Here is a 12,486-nt window from a genome sequence, read left to right as displayed (position 1 = left end):
GATGCATCAGCAAGGGAGATGAGGCTGAGTACAGGGCTACAGTAGGAAACTTTGTCACATGGTGTGAGCAGAATGATCTGCAGCTTAATGTGAAAAAGACTAAGGAGCTGGTGGTTGACCTGAGGAGAGCTAAGGTACTGGTGACCCCTGTTTCCATCCAGGGGGTCAGTGTGGACATGGTGGAGGATTACAAATACCTGGGGATACGAATTGACAATAAACTGGACTGGTCAAAGAACACTGAGGCTGTCTACAAGAAGGGTCAGAGCCGTCTCTATTTCCTGAGGAGACTAAGGTCCTTTAATATCTGCCGGACAATGCTGAGGATGTTCTACGAGTCTGTGGTGGCCAGTGCGATCATGTTTGCTGTTGTGTGCTGGGGCAGCAGGCTGAGAGTAGCAGATGCCAACAGAATGAACAAACTCATTCGTAAGGCCAGTGATGTTGTGGGGATGAAACTGGACTCTCTCACGGCGGTGTCTGAAAAGAGGATGCTGTCCAAGTTGCATGCTATCTTGGACAATGTCTCCCATCCACTACATAATGTACTGGTTGGGCACAGGAGTACATTCAGCCAGAGACTCATTCCACCGAGATGCAATATGGAGCGTCATAGGAAGTCATTCCTGCCTGTGGCCATCAAACTTTACAACTTCTCCCTTGGAGGGTCAGACACCCTGAGCTGATAGGCTGGTCTTGGACTTATTTCCTGGCATAATTTACATATTACTATTTAACTATTTATGGTTTTATTACTATTTATTATTTATGGTGCAACTGTAACAAAAATCAATTTCCCTTGGGATCAATAAAGTATGACTATGACTATGAATATGACTAAAATCTGACTTGATTGAATATAATTGATGAAGAATGTATTAAGGAAATTATTACATTGAGTCAGTCTATTGGTCCTCAATATCTGTGGAGCAAACATGCAGTCACTCCTTTTCATAGCTGTGGTATCTCTAAATAAAGATTAATACATGCGTATTACATTTGAACATTACTGCGAGTCATGCTGTTGAACAGAATAGTTCTTCTGCTAAGCATTGTAACAGTAACAATCAACATCTGCGTGATTTCCACACAATAACAATGATAGATATTTTTCATTATCTTCTGAGTGAAGTGCAATGTATTTATCTGCCTCTGATGTATAAGGGCTTCATCTTTCTTTGAATGTGCGTATGTCAAAAATAAGAAAAGATTGATTCAGCTGCGAAAAGAGTACTGAAATGCATGACATTTGTAGTTTCTAGACAATTCAGAATTATTTTTAACAGCATCTGTAGGTGGAGGCTCCTGTAGATGTTGACTTATAGCTATTTCTACGGAGCTCCCAAACTAGCGATCACTGTCAGCCGGAAAGACAAGGGCAACATAGGCATGGAGAAACCAGCACCAGCTCTGGACTATCAGAACCTGCAGAGAGCGGTAAACACAGGCCAGCCTGTCACAGACTCAACACTTCCTTTCCTCCAGTCCATCTCCATGATCTGTTGCATCAGGAAGAATAACAGTATCAAGGATGCCTGCAACCATGCCAATTCCCAGTTTTTTCTTCTAACTTCTAAGACATGATAGATAGAGGAGCTGGAAAGCACAGGCAACCAGACTCATGTGCAACTTCTTCCTCACTGCCATCAAACCTAAACACATCACGTCTTTTACATCTCCTTCCCAATGGTGATGCCACAGCTTGAAACCCTTAATTCTAACTCTTCCACTATTGTAGCATTTCTCTTCACAGTACATTAGTTTGCACTATAATAGTTTGCACCATCCTCTTGTTTTGCACCTGTTTCTATATTACCAAGTATGCTCTTTACTCAGTGAGTTCCAAGCCAGCAAAGAACTTTATTGCACCTTGATGTAGATAAAAATATTCTGAATCTAAAGCTACATACCAACCTGACAGGAACAATAGAATTCCCATCTCTACCTCTGTCTCAAGATCTCAGCATTCTCTACCTGGCTGGACTCTGAGATCACCTATTGCCCATGGTGTTGACAGCCAATCTGGAGGTAACTGGTGATGGGTGATGAATAACAGCCCGGTGAGTGAAACTCATCTTTCAACAATAAGTCATCAAAGATACAAAAACAGTTGAGTAATTTCAAGGTAATATCTTACCCCCTTGCCATATATTTTAATTGAAAGTTGAGGTCATATTTTTATTCAGTGGACTGTTAAACCCAAGGTAATGCAGTCAATAGACAATAGACAATAGGTGCAGGAGTAGGCCATTCAGCCCTTCAAGCCAGCACCACCGTTCACTGTGATCATGGCTGATCATCCACAATCAGTACCCTTTTCCTGCCTTCTCTCCATATCCCTGCACTCCGCTATCTTTAAGAGCTCTATCTAACTCTTTCTTGAAAGAATCCAGAGAATTAGCCTCCACTGCCTTCTGAGGCAGAGCATTCCACAGAACCACAACCCTCTGTGTGAAAGAGTTTTTCCTCAACTCCGTTCTAAATTGTCTACCCCTTATTCTCAAGCTGTGGCCTCTGGTTCTGGACACCCCCAACATCGGGAACATGTTTCCTGCCTCTAGCATGTCCAATCCCTTAATAATCTTATATGTTTCAATCACATCCCCTCTCATCCTTCTAAATTCCAGTGTATACAACCCCAGTCGCTCTAATCTTTCAACAGTCCTTTTCCTGTTTTTTTCTAGATTTGTTTCCCCATTCTGTTCCTCAGTCATTATTTCAGCTTCTATCTAAATTCTTTTTCCAGTTAAATTCCTTTTCCCTTTAATTGCCCAGCCAACTCTGCAGTGTGCAGGTACTAGGATTCTCAATGTGGTTGTACAATACCCTCACATTTTTCTTGCTGGAGCTTGAAACGTTATTCTTGTATTGAACTAACATTCACTTTCCATGCAACGAGTTTGTACGATTAAAAATAAATAAATACTATAAATGCTATTAAAGTACTTCAAGCCCATTTTGCTTTTGTTCTGAAAGGTGATTGACGTCACTCAAGCTCAGGAAGTCGTGCTTCACATCTTTCTTAAATAAGTGATGTAAAATTGCCTGGTACAGTTTTAGTTGCTTTCCACGAGTGCAATAATGGATTTATTGCTGCTGTGTTATTGACTGCATCTGCGTTATGGATGTTGAAAGCTTTAAGCCATGCTTCAGATTCTTCACTTTTTTGTGTACATTTTAATTTGGGAGCAAGATTAATTAATGTACTCATTTCCCTGATGGTACACAGCAATTGTGTAATCCCTGTTTGTTATGCATGTTTAAATTAGTAGTTTTTGTAACTTGTGCAGAAAGCTCCTCGGAAACTTTAATGAGTTAATCACCCTACAAATTTTAAAAGCTCTTCTTGCAATATAAGTGCAAGGCATGTGCAAGTACAAAGATGTGAAGTCTGAAAATGAGATTCAATTTTTTTAATCGCAGCCAAATGTAACTGGGAAAGATGGACGAGTGATGCAAGGAGTGGTGGGGGTAAGGATAGGGGTATTTGGGCATTATATCACAGATCCACATAAAGTATTCTGTCTTGTCAATAGGTTTTGCAATAGTTAGGTCCACAGACTGCCAAGCTTATTGCAGGGTGAATTCTGGAAGATATAGTTCTTAAGAAAAGGATACAAGGTCTTTAGGGAACAGTCTACTAAAGGTCAACAATTTCACCCCCACTAATTCAAAGGAAAGCTCCATTTGATATATTTGGACTATATGTTTATGTGATCAAGAAGTAACATTCCTAGTCACATTTTTTACTTAGCTATCTTAGTAAAAACAGCAAACAGAAGCCTCGTGAATTTTACCAAACTCTTGATTCCCAGTTTTTCTCAGTTGCCTAGACACTTAGATCAAGCCAGCAGTGCATGCGGTCGATTCTAAACTCCATATGAGCAAAACAGCAACCACCTCAGCACAACAGTCAACCATTTCTCATTGCACGTACACCAGTGTCAATTGCTAATGAACTTTTCGCAAAACACTTGACACAGCAGTCATCAGAAGACACAACAATCAATTTGAAATGTCAGGTCAAGCAAAACACTATCAAGTGCCCCTAGCTGACAGCAATCAATCCCAAATCATTGACTCAAAGTGGTTCCATTTTGCAAGGAATTAAACAATCATTACAAATCTGTTTATATACCAAGCTTGTCTAAGACAAGGAGGTAAGGGAGGAATGTTATATGGCAATGGGCAATGGTCCAGATACCATGTGAGAGAGGTTTAAACATTCCCTTGAGTGCAGCCATATCTAATGATGGCGTTCTGCCATAACATCGGGCCATATAACATCCCAAGCCTTATCACATTCCATGATGGGTTATGCAGACAACTCTTAGCTTCCAAGGAGGAGCAGGATGCCAGGATCAATGGCCCAAATTATGTCATCATATGGAACAATAAGAAAATAAGAACATAAAAGAAATAGGAGCAGGAGTAGGCCATCTGGCCTGTCGAGCCTGTTCCAACATTTAATAAGGTCATGGCTGATCTGGCCATGGGCTCATCTCCACCCACCTGCCTTTTCTCCATAACTCTTAATTCCACTACTATGCAAAAATCTATTCAACCTTGTCTTAAATATATTTACTGGGGTAGTTTCCATTGCTTCATTGGGCAGAGAATTCCAGAGATTCACCACCCTCTGGAAAAAGCAATTCCTCCTTATCTCCATTCTAAATCTACTCCCCTGAATAGGCTATGTACCTGGTTCTAGTCTCGCCTACCAGTGGAAACAATTTTCCTGCCTCTATCTTATCTATCCTTCCTTGTTTCTATAAGATCTCCTCTCATTCTTCTGAATTCCAGTGAGTACAATCCCAGGTGACTCAATCTCCCCTCATAGTCTAACCCCCTCATCTCTGGAATCAACCTGGTGAGCCTCCTCTGTACTGCCTCCAAAGCCAGTATATCCTTCCTGGGTCTCCCTGCCTTGCGAAACTTGCATTTATTGGGGTACCTTCCATGGGTTCGTTGGATTGAACTGAGGGCCAGAAATCACAATTGGTGTCTAGGCCTCAGTGGTGATTTCACAAGTGAGTTGAATTTCGGAGTTTCCTTGACAACAGCAACAATTAAGTGATGACTACAAACTGTGAGCACTGAAATCTTTGTGACTTGCTATATAGTATTTTGTGTGGTTTACTTGTGCTTTCTATTTTATGAAAGTAAATTTGGCTTAAGTTACTGTGTTGTGCTTGTATGCTTATTACCACATCCCCTGGACACTCGAAATGTCGAGTCTGATTGATCCGGCCTATTACAGTTGTTGGAAAAGAACCATGCCAAGATGAGCAATTACCAGAGGGAAAATATCTGAGAGTCAGAAATCATAATATCATAAGTTTAAAGCAGTTGCTCCAAGGTAAAAATAGTCATTTGGAGAAAGGCCAGACTCAATAGGTTGAGAACAGATTTTGCTCAGGTAAACTGGAATTGAAACTTGGCAGGAAAAACTGTTATTGATCTGTGCAAAGTCCTTAAAGTAAAGATGTATCACTACAGTTCAGGCACATTACCATTCATATGAGGGAGAAGGCAAATTGAAAGAGATAGAGCACAATAAAGCAGAAATAAAGAGCAAATAACTGATGTCGGATTGCCACTATACTGAGAACTAGGCCAATGATAAGAAGTTCAGGATGGAAGTAAAATGAAGAAATAAAAGAGGCAAGGAGAACAAGGCAGTAAACATTTTAAAAAATCAGCAAAGGGGTAGGGCTTATCAGGAACAAACCTCTGTTGCAAGGATTACTCCTTAGTAATAATGATCAGTAGGGCACAGGATATCTGTATTTACTGGCAAGTACCATTATGGGCTCAGTTCACAAGCACATGGGTTTACAAGCTAACTGTATGCACATCTACGAAGCTTCCCTGACCCTCCATGAATAGTCAAAGAATAAAAAAGGAAATACCTGGGAAGAAGTCTACACTGGCCAAATAATAAATGTGGTCTAAATGTGGTTCCACATGTCTGAAGTGGGGTCCTCCATATCCATGACAGTCGGTCCCTTGAAGGTTTCACTGCCTGAACTCCCGAAGTCCTTTATGTTTATACTTTTCTTCATCAGGTCAATCTATGAGGTTTCAATTTTGTTGGCTAGATGTCATTTGACTGACCTGTGTCAAGTTCCCATTGGACGTAGCCCAGGGCAACAAGCAGTATTGTCTTATGGCCTTCACCTCCAACTTCGTGCCCTAGGTGACTTCTTTTGTTTATTCAACTCTGACTGATAATGAGGTTACTTATGTAAATGTACCATTTTACACAATAAGCAGCTTCTTGTCTGCGAGCACCCCCATGTTTAGCAAATCATTAGCAGAAACTTCTTGTGGCCACTTCAACTGCTCTCTAGTTAAATTATCCCCGAGCAAGAATCATTTCATCAAACAGTTCACAAAATGGTAGCTGCAAGGACAGTCTCACAAAATTGTCACCTCCATACCTGTTCACAGATTGTAGTTCTTTCTGGCCAACAGCATAAAGACCAAAAATGAAATCTAGGCTGATGAGGAAAGCAAAGGAGGAAACTGCTGAGGCACTAGCTGTAATCTTTCAAACATCAGTAGACAGTGATGGTTCCTGAGAACTGGAAATTGTTAATATTATATCCTTGCTTTAAATAAATCCTAATAACTACAAAAGTTAGTTCAGTCTTGGTTATATCAGTTATTTATGAGTCAGAAAGGATGGGGAAAAATTGATTAAAGGCAAAACATTTTTACTGAAATGAATTGTGTTTTGTTTCATGATGAAGTAGTAGAACGAAGCTTTGAAGGAAATTTCAGATATAAGGTATTCCAAAAGGTATCTGACAAGGAGCTAGATAATAGGCTTCCATCAAAATGGGCAGATATAAGACCATAATACATAGGAGCAGAATTAGGCCATTTGGCACATCATATCTGCTCCACCTTTTCATCATGGCTATTCCAATTTTCCTCACAGCCCCAATCTCCTGCCTTCTCCCCATGTCCCTTCATGTTCTGACCATTCAAGAATCTATCAATCTTTGTGCCTTAAATATACATAAAGACTTAGCATCTACAGCTGCCTGTGGCAAATAATTCCACAGATTCACCACTCTCTGACTGAAGAAATTCCTCCTCATCTCTGTTCTAAATGGATGGTCCTCTAACTTGAGGTTGCGTCCTCTGATCTTAGACTCTTCCACCATAGGAAACATCCTCTCTACATCTACTCTATCAAAGCCTTTCACCATTCGATAGTTTTCAATGAGGTCACCCCTCATTCTTCTGAATTCTAGTGAATACAGGCTCAGAGCCATCAAATGCTTTTCATATGACAAGCCATTCAATCCTGGAATCATTTTCGTGAACCCCCTTTGAAACCTCTCCAGTTTTAGCACCTTCTTTCTAAGATAAGGGGCCTAGATCTGCTCACAATACCCCAAGTGGAGCCTCACCAGTGCTTTATAAAGTCTCAACATTACATCCTTGTTGTTATATTCTAGTCCTCTTGAAATGAATGCTAACATCACATATTCCTTCCTCACCACAGGCTTAACCTGCAAATTAACCTTTAGGGAGTCCTACACATTGCACCTTTTTTTAAATTTTCTCTTCATTTAGAAAATAGTCAACCCTTTCATTTCTTCTACCAAAGTGCATGACCATACAAATCCCAACCTGTATTCCATCTGCCATTTATTTGCCTATTCACCTAATCTGTCTGAGTCCTTCTGTCGCCACTCTACTTCCCCCAAACTACCTGCCACTCCACCTATCTTCATATTGTCAGCAAACTTTGCAACAAAGCCATCAATTCTATCATCCAAATCATTGACATATAACATAAAAAGAATTGGCGCCAACACAGAACATCACGAGTTACCTGCAGCCAGCCTGAAAAAAAGCTCCCTTCATGCCTAATCTTTGCTTCCTGCCAATCATCCACTGTTGTATCCATGCTAGAATCTCTCTTGTAATACCATGGACTTGTAGCTTGTGAAATAGCCCCACGTGTGGCACCTTGTCAAAGGCCTTCTGAAAATCCATGTACAGAATATCAAGCAATTCTCCTTTGTCTATCCTGCTTGTTATTTCTTCAAATAATTCTAGCAGATTTGTCAGGAAGGATATTCCCTTGAGAAAACTAAACTGATTATGGCCTATTTTATCATAAGCCTCCAAGCACACTGAGACCTTATCCTTGATAATCGACTCCAACACCAGACTAACTGGCCTATAGTTTCCTTGCTTCTGCCTCTCTCTCTTCTTGAAGAGTGGAGTGACATTTGCCTTTATCCAGTCTTCCAAAACCATTTCAGAATCTACTGATTCTTGAAAGATCATTATTAATGCCTCCACAATCTCTTCAGCCACCTCTTTCAGAACTCTGCGATGTACACTATCTTGTTCAGGTGACCTATCTACCTTCAGACCTTTCAGTTTCCCATGAACGTTCTGTCTAGTTATGGCAATTTCACACACTTCATACCCCTGACACCTGGAACTTCCTCCATACTGCTAGTGTCTTCCACAGTGAAGACTGATGCAAAATACTTAGTCAGTTCATCTGTCATTTCTTTGTCCCTCATTACTACCTCTCCAGCATTGTTTTCCAGAGGTCCGATATGCACTCTCACTTCTCTTTTACACTTTTTGTATCTGAAGAAACTTTTGGTATCCTCTTTAATATTACTAGCTAGCTTACTATCGTATTCCATCTTCATCTTCTCACTGACTTCTGTAGTTGCCTTCTATTGGTTTTTAAAAGCTTTCCAATTCACTAACTTCCCACTAATTTTTGCTGTATATGTCCTCCCTTTGGCTTTTTTGCTTGTTTTGACCTCTTGTGTTAGCCACGGTTTAGAATACTCCTTCCTCTTTGGGATATATATATAACGAGAGGATTCGAGTACAGGAGCAGGGAGGTACTACTGCAGTTGTACAAGGCCTTGGTGAGACCACACCTGGAGTATTGTGTGCAGTTTTGGTCCCCTAATCTGAGGAAAGACATCTTTGCCATAGAGGGAGTACAAAGAAGGTTCACCAGATTGATTCCTGGGATGGCAGGACTTTCATATGAAGAAAGACTGGATGAACTGGGCTTGTACTCGTTGGAATTTAGAAGATTGAGGGGGGATCTGATTGAAACGTGTAAGATCCTAAAGGGATTGGACAGGCTGGATGCAGGAAGATTGTTCCCGATGTTGGGGAAGTCCAGAACGAGGGGTCACAGTTTGAGGATAGAGGGGAAGCCTTTTAGGACCGAGATTAGGAAAAACTTCTTCACACAGAGAGTGGTGAATCTGTGGAATTCTCTGCCACAGGAAACAGTTGAGGCCAGTTCATTGGCTATGTTTAAGAGGGAGTTAGATATGGCCCTTGTGGCTACAGGGGTCAGGAGGTATGGAGGGAAGGCTGGGGCGGGGTTCTGAGTTGGATGATCAGCCATGATCATAATAAATGGAGGTGCAGGCTCGAAGGGCCGAATGGCCTACTCCTGCACCTATTTTCTATGTTTCTATGCCCTTTGAATTGCTTCCAGAAAATCCAGACATTGCTGCTCCACCACCATTCCTGCCAGTGACTTTTTTTCCAATCTATTCTGGCCAAGTCCTCTCATGCTGCTGTAATTCCCTTTACTCCACTGTAATATTGAAATACTGATACATCTGACTGTATCAGGTTGGTGTTGGGTTGCAGGAGGGGGAGTTTCTAGAGTGCCTATGAGGTGGCTTTTTAGAGCAGCTCCTAGTTGAGCCCACTAGACAATCAGTTATTCTGGATTGGCTGTTGTACAATGATTAGAGAACTTAAGGTAAAAGAACCCTTAGGGGTAGGTGATCATAATATAATCGCATTTTCTCTGAAATTTGAGAAGGAGAAGCTAAAGTCTCAGACAGGAATTAATATGTTTCATAACCACCCTCTCAAAACATATCTTCACTGTGGATGTAAGTCTACTGGATGACAGTCACAGAGGCAAGTTTCTATGTTCTTCTTGGGCACCAGTGTAATTGAAGCCTGCTGAGCAGGTGGGTACCTCAGACTACTGAAGGGAGAGATTAAGGATATCAATGAACACTCCAGCTAGTTGATCAGCACAAGTCTTCAGCCAGATTCTCCTTCGGGGTGGGATGCTTTCCATGGGTTTACCCTCTTGAAAGATGCTCCCATGACAGCCTCAGAGACTGAAATCACAGGGGCATTGGGCTCTGTGGGAATTCGTGAAGGTTCCTCCATGTTTTGATTGTCAAAGCAAGCATAGAAAGAATTGAGCTCATCTGAAAGCGAAGCCCCGTTGCCACCTGTGTCACTTTATTTCACCTCATAAGAGTGGAACTGTCCAGATGTCAGTCCTAGGCCTGCTGCTTTTCTTAATATGGATTATATAATTTCCAAGATGGCAGGTGACATCAATCTTGGAGGCTTAATGAACTGTAAGAAGAATATTCAAAGACCAAGGAGATATGAATAGGCTAATAGAGTGGGTAGCTATGTGGCAGCTAAGTTTAATACTGAGAAGTGTGAAGCCTCATTTTTTGAAAGGAAGTATACATAGAATAAATGTAAACTCAAGCTTGGATTAGAGTAGATTGTGATGTGATCTGACTGAAGAATTTAAAATCTTAAAAGGTATAGACAGGGTTGATAAAAATATATTGTTACAAATGGTAGATAGTGTTGAAAAACTAGAGGACATACAGTGAAGGGGACTGGCAATGGGAAAAAATGTAATATAATGAGAAATTTGTTTATGCATGAATTAAAGTTTGGATTGCACTGAAAGCACAGACTCCCGAGTCAGAATGGCCTCCTTCTATGCTGTAGAATCCTATAATTCTGTTAGTACTAATCTGAGATATAATCTACATAATAAGAACATTAGGGCTCTGTAAGTAATACCAGTTCCGTACATTGTCAGAAAAAGCTGTCTGGCATCCTGAAAGCCAATGTTCTCTGAGCAAATATGTCTGTTTAATTTGAAACTTGCTTCAGCATTTTGACTCTTTGCAGTGGGTGGTTACTTCCTTAGCAGATGACAACTTGGAAAAAATGATTTTTGGTTCAACATTCTTTTGGACCAATTTTCAAATATCTCATCATTTAGTTTCCCTTCCATTCACCAAGTAAATGACAACTTTTGGCTGGGACTATTATCCTCTGTCACATTTGCACCCCAGCCTTGCTACTGTTAGTGCTTCAAGTTTAATTGAGTAAAACCACAGAGAGAATAAAGAAGAGTCACTGTGATTTTTTGAAGGATGAGCCAATTTAGTTATGAAGTGAACTGAAGAAACCAGCTTCTTTAGTACTTATCAAAACTATTCAACATTCTCTGAAGCTTTGGTGGAATAACTCAACATCTATTCATTCTATTGAAATGGTAATTGGATGTCCAATGACTAACATGGAAAAGAAAAACAAAAGAAGGATGATGCTTTGTAATGTTATTGCATTCCTATTAAGATTTCTCTGTTTCCCTTTCAGAACACGATATAAAGGACATAAAATGAACAATAATTGTACTGTAAGTATATAAAATAGCCAGATTATAGCAATGAAGGACTCAGTTTTACTGAGTAACAATGTGTGCATTTAATCTTTAATTTTAAACTTTATTTGTTATAGGAGATCAACTGTCAGAGTCAACAGAGTGGTTAAAAGACTTGCCCTTTGATGAAAATGGAAAATGTTGGAAACACACAGTGGTCAGGCAACACCTCTGAAAAGAGAAACATTAAATGTGCCAGGTTAAAGACAACCAAAACTAAATGTTACTCTTTTGTTACTCAGAAGGATATCAAATTATGAAACACCCACTTAGAAATAATGACAGAAGCAAACATCCATCTGTCATTTTAAAAGAGGTAGTAGAAGTGCATTTAGAAAAGTATAGGGTAGTAATGGGACAAAACAGATTGTTCTTTTATTGAATAAGTCCAAGGGATGAGCAGTTATGAGGGTCCTGCTGTGCAGTTATTGTAGAGTCACACAAGCCCTGTAATAAAAGGCGAATCATTGGAGCTGTATTTCCAGAGATTATCTGACTTATCGGAAAGAATTACAAAAGGTGAATGGGGAATGTCCCAAAGCAGCTGCACCATTGTGCCTATCTGATCAGCCTGTTCATTGGCCTGCCACAAATTAGCACAGAAGATACAGAAGATTCCTGAGTGCTGCCTCACTGCGGGCACTAGTTGACAGAAAAGCCTTTTACCCTTTGTGATACTAGATCCAGGTTGACAGAGGTTATGTTTATTTTTGGCTTTATTTACCTGTTGTCTGCTTTTGTTCTCATTCTTTCTAAAAAATGTTGTTCCTCATTTAAGGTTGAGCAACTAGTTGCAGGACAAGAGGCTTAGAAAATATAAGTTCACAGCCAGTTCAGAACTGTAGCCTTTCCATGCAGGTATTGGTGTTGGTTTATTATTGTCGCATGTACCAAGATACACGAAAAGCTTATCTTGCACGCTGTTCATACAGATCAATCGTTACAGTGCATTGAGCTAGAATGAG

At 40.3% G+C, this 12,486-nt stretch overlaps 2 long non-coding RNA genes across 3 annotated transcripts in view; one reads left to right on the top strand and one right to left on the bottom strand.

Annotated features, from left to right (window-relative positions):
- The window catches only part of LOC134347680 (uncharacterized), a 28,443-nt gene extending 20,858 nt beyond the window's left edge, over positions 1 to 7,585 (bottom strand). Inside the window, exon 1 of the long non-coding RNA XR_010018228.1 lies at positions 5,913 to 7,585. This is a non-coding gene — a long non-coding RNA (uncharacterized LOC134347680). The remainder of the gene's footprint in view (positions 1 to 5,912) is intronic.
- LOC134348496 (uncharacterized) overlaps positions 1 to 12,172 on the top strand; it is a 39,688-nt gene extending 27,516 nt beyond the window's left edge. For both annotated transcript variants that reach the window (XR_010018434.1, XR_010018435.1), the window contains 2 exons: positions 11,458 to 11,497; positions 11,599 to 12,172. This is a non-coding gene — a long non-coding RNA (uncharacterized LOC134348496). The remainder of the gene's footprint in view (positions 1 to 11,457; positions 11,498 to 11,598) is intronic.
- The last annotated feature ends 314 nt before the right edge of the window (positions 12,173 to 12,486 follow it).

The sequence above is a fragment of the Mobula hypostoma genome, chromosome 6 (assembly GCF_963921235.1).
Source record: "Mobula hypostoma chromosome 6, sMobHyp1.1, whole genome shotgun sequence".
Taxonomy (NCBI): Eukaryota; Metazoa; Chordata; class Chondrichthyes; order Myliobatiformes; family Myliobatidae; genus Mobula; species Mobula hypostoma.
Note: the sequence above shows the minus strand (reverse complement) of the source record. Positions and strands in the feature narration are given on the sequence as shown.